Below are 11155 nucleotides of genomic sequence, written 5' to 3' on the forward strand. Positions count from 1 at the left end.
TGGAGATTCGAATAACGAAACAGCTGCTAAATTCATTTCCACATGTAACAAACATGTAAGGATCGCACTGCATTGAACTAGCTATTGGATGTCATGATTTACTTATATTGCACTGGTTTCAATGTCATAGTTATATAATGATTCATTTTTGTCAAAGTATCAATACTTTCAATCTATATTTTGTGTTTTAGCTTTGCCCAGAATAATCGTGATTTTTGTATTATTTATTTCATTAAAGTGTGATATTTTGCTGTTCTCAATTAACACAGATCAAGTTAATACATTTTCAAACGGTATATTGTGCAATTGAATATAAAACCACACTTCATTCGGGCAAGATCTTATAACGCTATTGATAAACATTGCATACTGATATTATAGCTATCATTATCACGAATCATAGAGGGAAAGATAATGCTAAAGAACCATTTAAGTTTGTATTTAAGCGAGAAACGCAATTCAAACAGTACCAGGAGGTATTCTCTGTCTTTTTTCTTTCAGTAAACATCCAATATATTTCTAATCATGTCTCTTCCTGAGGGGAATATTGTTATGTCTTAGACTTGCATACAGTACATTATATCCGGTTATTTCGAGGGTAAAAATTGATAACGTAATCAGAGAAAATATGATCTCAAATTAAGATTTTGCAATTAGACAAAAATGCTTTAACCATTTTGTATTTTAGGGGTAATAAATTTTGTAATCACAATTTTGTCCCTAGCAAACATTACCACTACCGGCTGTTTGGTAAATTGGTGATAATTCATTCCATATAACCTCTGCCGGTGGTCAGATTCCTTCTTATAACATCTCTTCAACCTTGTGTGATAATGACATAGGTTTCATTCGAAGATACACTGACCACGTCCTTGAAGACGCTCATTATTATGGCGTTGTCAGACACGGCTTCAGACCAATTAGTTTATATGGAGACAGATCTTCCACTAATGGACTGTGTATTGTCGTTTATGGTGGTCATTGAGATCGTATGAACTGTAATACTTGCAATTAGGACGACAGACTGCAATTTTAAAATCTACTGGTCGGATGGTTTTATCTTCACTATTCTTTGACTGTGCATATGTGTATATTACTGTCCTGATATTGCCATTTATGATTCTACATAAAATATTTATAGTCGAATATCGAACTGTTTTTGACAGGAAATCATGTGCTGACAACACTAAAACTGATGATGTCATCAGATGTTGTTTGAATTCCCACGGTATTATAGGTCGGTGGTACAAACAGTTTGTACTAATTTTGTCAATGAGGAAGCTGGGGACCATCTGTAAACAATTGAATGGATTGTTAGTGTGGTACTGTGGTAACTGACTGCACAACGTCACAGCGTTCCTTTACCATTTAGAGGAGAATTTTGTCCACATTGGGTTCTAAACAAAACATAGACCCATGGGACATTTATGTATAAGAAGGCAATTAACTTTTGAATATGTTTACATCGTAACAGAGATTTTACAGCAGTAAAACATCAGGAGCTTTAACTCAGATACACAGTAGCCTGAAAGGTCAGTATTTCTAAAGCATTTACAGCTTTATAAACATACATTTCTGCAACTTTTAGTTTCATACTAGTGTTTCATATAATCTAAATTTATATTTGCAATATCTGGGCGATAATTTCAATTTTGAAATGCTATTTTGTCTTCGGTAATCTATTGAAAATAGTTTTGATGGATTAAGATTTGAAAATCAGTTCAAGGTACAGATGAACATGCATGGTCCTTTTTGAAGCATTTGAAATAACATAAAATCTATGCACTGCAATGTTTCTTGGTTTTCTTTATGTTTTATGTTTGTTAAGATGAACACATTTCTGAAGCACCTTTATAATTACTAACATCACTGTAAAAATGCGAAATGAAAAGGTAGACCACAACTTGGATTCTTAATTGTAAAAAAGATTTTTTACAGTACTGCCAATTTTATCTGATCTTATTTCCTTTGTAAAAGTAAAACATAGACATTTAAAGTATTCTTTTATCAAAATGGTGGCGATTAACATATAAAAAAAACCTCATTCTTCTTGATTCATATCTCAAGTCAAATCAAGGCACATATATATTTAAGTGACTTGAATAATAAACTACACCTTTATCAACATAAATGCATAGGATATATATATGTAATGTAATTCTCCATGATTGTTCCACCACAAATGTTTACGTACTTTCGGACTAAATGAGCAACATAAAATCACAGATCAAATGAAAGAAATTAAAATAACTAAATCTGTATTTGCATGGTGGCATTTATTGGATGTTAACTTGACCAGTAGAATTCACCAACCTTTACGGTCTGATGTTATTACTTCACATCAGTCTGTATCTATGAATACACTGAACACAAACATTTGGATGACATTAATAATACCCAGCTGGTGACCTATTCGGTGTGATATACACATTATATAGTGTTTTATAGTTAACCTGACATTCTAGATTTGCATCTAACCTCCAACAATGACTACGAACACATACGGCCTGATACATAAGGACGGGGTGGCCAATGATTACAATTTCTGACGTTCCTCTCCTATCCTGCACTTCTGAGATGTGATACGTAAGGTATCTGACATTCTAGTCTGGACTACAGATGAGAGTGGTAATGGTGTTTGTTAACTTTTAACAATCATAACTCCATCCCTGTGCTTTGGTGGGTGACTGGTTAATATGTCGTGTATTCATATATAGGCTCCTCACATTGGACACACATGGCGACATGGTATTGATGTCTGATATCGGTGATGTGCAAGATACCACAGGCCATCTTCATCTGTTTAAGATGACAAATGGATACTCTTCTCTGGCAATTTGGTATGTAGTATTTTTGGTCATCGTAAACTCAATGCTGCAATGGCATTTTCATGAAGGTAACTGATAGGGTATTGTATTTGACCTTTTACCTCTGACCCTCTACCTGTGGCTTTGGTAGCTGATTGGTTGGTTACTGTACGTCTTTGAGCTTTAACCTCTAGCGCTCCACCTGTGGTCTTTGGTTACAGATTGGTTTGTTACCGCATTTGACATTTTACCTCTAGCCCTTCATTTGTGTCTTAAGTGGCTGATTGGTTGATTATTGTACTTGAATTTTCACCTTCCGTTTGATCTTTGGTTGCTGGTTAGTTGGTTATTGTATTTGACCTTTTACCCCTGGCACTCCACCTCTGATCTTTGGTGGCTGATTGGCTTGTTATTGTATTTGACCTTTAACCCCTGGCACTCCACGTGTGATCTTTGGTGGCTGATTGGCTTGTTATTGTATTTGACCTTTAACCCCTGGCACTCCACGCGTGATCTTTGGTGGCTGATATGCTTGTTATTGTATTTGACCTTTAACCCCTGGCACTCCACGCGTGATCTTTGGTGGCTGATTGGCTTGTTATTGTATTTGACCTTTGATCCCTGGCCCTACAAGGCTTAGTTGATAATCTTGGGATACACATGTCTTTCACCAAGACAGATATATGGTTTATATCGAAGATATCAGAGGCAAATAATAGTATGAGATTGTAATTTGTCCAACTATGAAAGACTTTTTCTGTTTTAGCGAAGTTTTCTACAAGGGAACATTCAACTAAATGAAAAAAAGACCTTCGAAATGGCCTTTGAGTGATATAATTTTGACTGGTTAATCATGAATTTCAAAAGTAAAAATGTTTTCTTATAAAATTAGGTAATAATTCCTAGATAACAATGGTGTTTTTTTAAATTTGGAAATCCAGTTTGAAATTTAGGTTCAAAATATAAATTTTGATAATGGATAGGTGAAACATTAGAATTTCAGGAGTTTTAAGTGCAAAATGCACCTTATTTCAAAATTGTTACAATGTTGGAGTTTGAACAGAAGGACCCAGCCTTTTTTTCTATCTAGTGTTATATGAGAATCTAGACTTTAATTATAGAACACAGTAGTTAACCAATATTCACTTGGTTTAAATATACATTGCAAAACTTTAACACTGTGGTTTCTGTAAAATTAGTTTGTTGGTTGTTCTCTACAAGGAAAGTCTGACTGACCACTCGATATTAACTAAGCTAGTAACAAGCTAAAGGCCCGTTCACACAGTAGATCAAGGATGATCAACCTTGTTGCATAAAGCAAATATCATTGTGTGAACTTGCTTATTCCTGTGTAGCATAATCCTTCTGTCAGGAAGATAAACCACATTTTAGAATAGAGCATGCTCTATCCTGTAAACCAAAACCTACAACTTCGGCCAGACTGACCAATCAGTGACCAGCTCACAGCTGGCAGGGATAGGGATAGGGCATAGCATCATAAAAACTGATACACATATTAGCAAATTTACAAAGATAATAGATACAAAGAATACAAAAGGCATCTTCTGAACAATGAACCTATGGAAGGCCTAATTTTCATGATTACTTATCAAATCAGAATTATATATAAGATGGCAGATCAATAGTACTAGAGAGAATAATGTAAGTTTTATTAATTACTGCAGGAATATTACAAGAGTAAATGTTCAATATTTTATATCAACACCTTTTAATAATGTGAACTTGCAGAAGTAAAACTCATTCGTACGGTACATCAATATCATCTGTCTGCCTTGGTGTTGTCCATCTTGACTGCATTGGTCAGAGTGTTGTGTTAACATTAAGTTACGGGAACTCCAGCAGGGGGTATATACAGCTTGAGGTTTACAGTGTGCGCATAGAAGGTTTATATATCACAAGTTTTATAATACTAATTGTATGTGTCTTGTTTTACTGTGTGAACGGGCCTTAAGGTGTCTGTCTATACTAGATCACCGCTGGGGGCACTAAATCGCCTGCACATGGTCGCTCTTACTCAAGCATTGACAGGACTATTATAACAAAGCTAGCGTAATTGATTTATACAGACACAACAATTACTTACTGTAACTTAACTCAATACGGTCTTTTTAAAACTCAAATATTTGATCTTCCAGATAAAATGTACATTAAAGCTGTATATATATGTTTTATGGCAAATCATCAATTATAAATATTTACATCCATGTTTTGATGGGAGTTGACAAGGATGAGGCGTCATGGAGTCAGCTGGCTCCCTGGTTATTATTGTTGTCCTCACGGAGGAGGGCATATGCTCAGCATACAGAAAAAATCCATAAATAAAGTTGTGACTTCAAAATACTGTCTTTAGTGGTTAATTAGTGTAGAGCAATATTGGGGCTGTTAAAGTTCTGTATCAAGTGAGCCTTGACATTGAAATAGCTGTTTACTACCTGCATAGAAAAAACCGTTTGGTAAGGGGATGTTCTTGTACAATCACTACCTAAACAGTGTGTGTTTTCTCAGCGTTCAAAGACACATTACGGTAAACATGTTTAGTGGTGTGTTCACTTTGGGTCACATAGCTAAAACTCCAATTTGACTGGATTTTTTTTTATAAATTGTGACTTCTATAGGAATTCAATCTGGAAAAATCGATAAAAGCGTCACAAAGAATTGAATGCAATTTTGAATTTTAGTTATTTTTCATATAACTAGAATAAGTAAAAGTATATTTGCGTTGTTATTAAGAGGACAAAGCTAAAAATATTTCTAAAATAGTATAAATGATCTGGTCAAATATATATAAGGGAAGTTCATATGTATTAATAATAGATGTTTCTGATAAAGCTAACCATACAGACACTAGACAGTGGTGGAGAATACAGTCTGGCGTTATTTTGCTGTATGTGGGTGGGATCTGTTGCAAAACTGATAAGAATTTCAGAATGTGTGAAACTGATTTGAATGGCTGCTGACAAGCAATTAGAAGTTTTGAATAGCTCCATACAAAGATGGTTTATAAGCCGTAAATAAATTCTACATGAGCTTAGTCTTAAGGATTACCAACCATAGATGACTAAGGGAAATAACTCATTCAAGCTCAATGAGAAACTCAAATTAGAGGAGATATCCAGTGTAACGTAGAGGATATAATGTACTGTACGGAGTACGGGGGTAATAATAATAGCTACTAAAAGAAAACAAAATGATAAACAAATAATCACATGCAATTCAAGGGAAATATGACATAGTTAGGGGATATTTTCCAATAAAGTATACTGGGAAGAAAATAAGTATTTTCAGTGGAGAGAAATATGAAACATTCAGACAAGATATTTAAGTGCTACACAAGGAGATATCAGTATTTCAGGGTATCGAGATAAATCTGTTTTATTCTGAGATTGCAGTACATCTTCATAGACCAAACGGTAAAAAGCAAGACTGAAGTTCTTCTGAACTCCTCTTAACTAACATAACTTGATCCGCGGTCCGCGGAGGTAGATGAGTATTGTAAAGGCCTTCATCATGATGGTTTACACTATGATCTCAGATTGACAATGTGGACACATTGGTCATAACAACACCCAGGGGTAAAGTAAGAATGGGACCAAAAATGGGAAACATGTCGTAATATATCAGAACTTATGTATTCCCCAAAGGCCGTTTGATATTTAGTTTTGTATAACAGACACATAGCTTCGAAAACATAATTAGACTTTTTTTATCTGGTATGTTTTTCAAACATGGCCTATAGCTAGGTTTATTTTTAGATCAGTGGAGCCGTAGCACATTTCATAAGAAGCTGTGGAATTTAAATAAACATGCTGTGTTATCTCTTCCCGGGCTCCTATATATTCACCAGCTCGAGGTGAGCTCAATATTAATGCTGTAAAACATTGACTTAAAATTCTGACGAGGTAAACAGGAAATAATCTAACGCTTAATTGACAAGGTCTGTATATTTAGTTCTCTGGGTATGTTTAGCTACATAGATAGAATACTATAATAATTGAGTGTGTTTTTGGCTATATGTATCTATGTATCTGCATGTGTAAATCATCTCTAAGATGAGTGGTCTTACTTCACACATTATGGTACAGTCCAACCTCGTGTATACGAAGTTGAGACCGCGGTTACACTTCGACTGATCTTAATCTAAACTTTGTTTTACTTGGATATAAAGTAAAATGTTTAGTGGGAATCAACACAAACTTTCGAGAGTATTTAGTTATACAAGTTCGAGTTTACAAAGTTCAATTGTATTTAATAGACCTATGTTTATTTGGGGAAACCTGGTTAACAAAATTGTTAAACTGTATTGTGTGTATGCGAGGTATATTCTAATTCCGCTCAACTACGATACTCTACGATACGTGTGTACTGGAGCTATCGCAAAGCATCGTGATGGAGCGAAATTATATATAAGTCTAATTTTAAATAAAATGGTACTTGTTTGTTTAATTGATTAATTTTTTTTTTCACTCAGAGCAGCAGAGAATCAACTAACCACCAGCTAACAGCAAATTTTCCTTTTTTTAAACTGAATTTTATCTATTCTACTTCAACACATACACCTACACAATATACAATATACATTTTAACTAATGCATACAGTACACACTTATATACTGTATATACATACATACATAATTCATACATAAATACATACATACATACATACACACATACATAGATACATACATACATACATACATACATACATACATACATACATACATACATACATACATACATACATACATACATACATACATACATACATACATACATACATACATACATACATACATACATACATACATACATACATACATACATACATACATACATACATACATACATACATGCCGCACACACACACACACACACACACACACACACACACACACACACACACACACACACACACACACACACACACACACACACACACACACACACACACACACACACACACACACACACACACACACACACACACACACACACACACATATATATATACATACATACATACATACATACATACATACATACATACATACATACATACATACATACATACATACATGCATACATGCATACATACATACATAGTCCGTACATACACCCTCACATACACTCACCCTCACATACATACATACATACATACATACATACATACATACATACATACATACATACATACATACATACATACATACATACATACATACATACATACATACATACATACATACATACATACATACATACATACATACATACATACATACATACATACATACATACAAATGCATATTACATATTTTGCATAGCTGATACCGTGTTTTATTCTCATTTTCTCATCACGGTGATTACTATTCTTTTGATTTTTAATACTCTATATCACATATCAATGGCAATGTTGTATTACATATTTTCTAAAATTACCCTGCCTGAAGCATGCCTGTTATATATCGTTACAGACCAAACATCTGACATAATATCATCTAATATGATATAATATTTAATTTGAGGTGTTTACGAGTTACGTCAAACTGAAATGTGTTAATTTATTTCACAATTTCCTTTAGCATGCATGCCTGCTAAAAACAAGAGTCCACTGCACATAGTGCATATAGCAGGCTACACATGACATAATTATACAAAGTTTATTACAAAATTTTCCTTAAGATGCAGGCCTGCTAACAAAAGTCCACTGCACATAGTGCAATGTAGCAGGCTATACTTGTGACATACTTATTCAAATATCCATTACTAGGGTATACTATCACATATTTGGGAAACAATATCAATAGTTACTACTGTTTTCTGTTTAGAATTGCAAAAAAGCCAGAGCTCATTTTTAAGTTGCTTCCTCAATTGTATTTTTGTAATTTCTGTGTTTGGAAGTCTGTTATTGTGTTTAATGTCATTTCTGCATTTCCATATTGTCCACTTCATGATACAAATAAAAGTGTTTATTAATAAAGCAAGTCCACTTTTACAAGGATAACCAAGAATAACAATTTCTTCTTTATCTAGTGTTTCTGAAATATATTCAGGTACAACGTTTTTCATTATGGTATCCATATAATCCAAAATAAGTTTCGTATAAGCACAACTGAAGAATAAATGTTGTATATATTCGTTTTCGACTTTGCAGAAATGACATTTTCCATCTGAGTTACCGAATTTCATTATCTTTTTTTCTGTATATATAAGTTGGTGGATACATTTCCATTGAAATTCTTTAATCTTAAGACATGTTAATATATTAAAACAATTTAACCAGATATCTTTCCATTGAAATTGTATTTGATAAAGGTTCTCCCATTTCATTTCAACATCGGGTCTATTATTCCCGTTAAGTTTCATGCTTACTGATTTGAGTTTTAAATTTTTATATTCGATTATTTTATTATATCGATCAATTATATTCAATTCAGAATCCACAAAAATATTAGATTTTTCCTCATTTAAGATATCTTCCTCGCGTAATATTCGTTTATATTTCATTGGTATTGCAGACTTCAATCTTGATAACTCTGAAATGCAGTTTCTTTTATCTCTTAGTTTCCCATAAATATTTTGATCACTTTTGAACTGTTTCTGTGTGGAATCCCATACATCACCTATCGTATGTATTCCACAGTGGAATAATTGATTAAATTAACGTTCAATAAACACACAGGGTCATTTAAGGACGGCCTCCCATGTATGGGGGTATGTAGTGAGTATGAGGTGCATGGTGTGTGTTTTGGGAAACTGCGGTATATTCGTGTTGTGTCTTCTTGTATAGTGGAACTCTTGGTCTCTTTATAGTGCTTAACACTGAAGCATGCCGTCGAAGACACAAAGCAACACATCCTACCCGGTCACGTTATACTGACAACGACCGAACCAGTCGTCATTCTTCCTTAATGCTGAGCGCTAGGCAGGAGTAGAAACTACCACTTTTATAGACTATGGTGTATTTTGACCAGGGTACAGAATCCATAGCTTAACTTACAGGGGCGAGCGCTCAACTGAAGTCCAAAAGAGAGGTGGTGTCACGGGAGACTTTAGGAAGAAGAAAGTTAGTTAGGAAGAAAACAGATAATGCCCTAAAGTTAGCCGCCTTTTACGTCATGCAAAAGGTGCAGCAGGTATTATTCTTTCTCTCACCTTCAAGGAATTAGACTGTTGAGAGATATTAACAAAGAAGTTGAAGTTCAGCTCGGAGAGCGAGCTGACTCCAGGACGGCAACTCCCATCACAATATTGATGTGTGTGTATAGTTGTTGATATAGATTCCTGATATATTTAAATCCGAATGGGAGGAGCAACACACTGAATATCATGCAGTACACTATATGTATATGCTGGCAATACAGATTTCTATCTCAAGTCTATTACATAACCAATCTTACAACATCCCAGACAGAGATCCGTTCTGATAACCTGCAAACTTTTAGAATTTCACTCTCAAGGCTTTTTCTTATAGGTACATTCAAAAGCCTTTACGTCACTACACTTACGTCAAAATACTAAAGGGATAAAAAAATTATGTTTTTATAATAGAAATGGCTCCCACCACAAATTGGATCACTCAGAAGCTTTGGGTGATGAAAGTGATCAATCACAAAAGATTTCTAATGTTGTCATATCCTCGGCTCAACGATATGTATTGCAATCAGATTGATTACTAAAAGATTTATGAAAGCCCACCCTCCCTTTCCATCAAACAACCCAACCAACAGACGATACAATCATAATTTATTTCCCGTGACCCTTGGACGTATTCGTCTTATACAGATTGGGTCTAGGTCCACAAATGATTTATATCAATCTCACACTATCAAATGATTGAAAATGAAAGTATTTTGATTTAGGAAGCCAAGAGATTAAGACCCTACTTGAGTCGCGTTTTACTATGTAGTGGAACATTAGGCACAATTCTAACATCCTACCTTCAGTGTGGATGCTGCATGAATTTCTCTCCTAAAACAAACTTTAATAACAACCTGCTTTAAACATTGAAAAAAGAAACAGAAGATGTTTAGTTAAAGACGATGATATCATTAATTGAATATGACCTAATTTATCCTCATTACCCAGCCCATATGACCTTAGGATGTAATCATATTAACCTGATCATATCAAGATCCAAATGCAGTACTAAATAAACATCAATGTCAAGCTAGCAAATTATTGTAAAATGTAAATTTTCTTATTCAAATGTAAAATAGAACAAATGTTTTGCGACCTACTTCAATTTTTCATCTTTTTCTAAATTAAGATTTACAAACCTGTGACTTGCAGGCAAAAACTGCAAAATATCATTTCTACTCTAATATATA

The 11155-nt window shown here is 34.1% G+C and overlaps 1 protein-coding gene across 5 annotated transcripts in view; it reads left to right on the plus strand.

The window, feature by feature from the left end:
* LOC138329231 (soluble guanylate cyclase 88E-like) overlaps nucleotides 1-11155 on the plus strand; it is a 317936-nt gene that overhangs the window by 285760 nt on the left and 21021 nt on the right. The window contains exon 1 of one of the 5 annotated variants that reach the window (XM_069276063.1): nucleotides 1029-1532. The exons of 3 other annotated variants lie outside the window; for them this stretch is intronic. The gene's annotated coding sequence lies outside the window, so the exon portion shown is untranslated. Of the gene's footprint in view, nucleotides 1-1028; nucleotides 1533-6713; nucleotides 6763-11155 lie in introns of those variants that run through there. One more of the 5 variants, XM_069276064.1, reaches the window with a different exon arrangement.

This window comes from Argopecten irradians, chromosome 8, assembly GCF_041381155.1.
Source record: "Argopecten irradians isolate NY chromosome 8, Ai_NY, whole genome shotgun sequence".
NCBI classification, from domain to species: domain Eukaryota; kingdom Metazoa; phylum Mollusca; class Bivalvia; order Pectinida; family Pectinidae; genus Argopecten; species Argopecten irradians.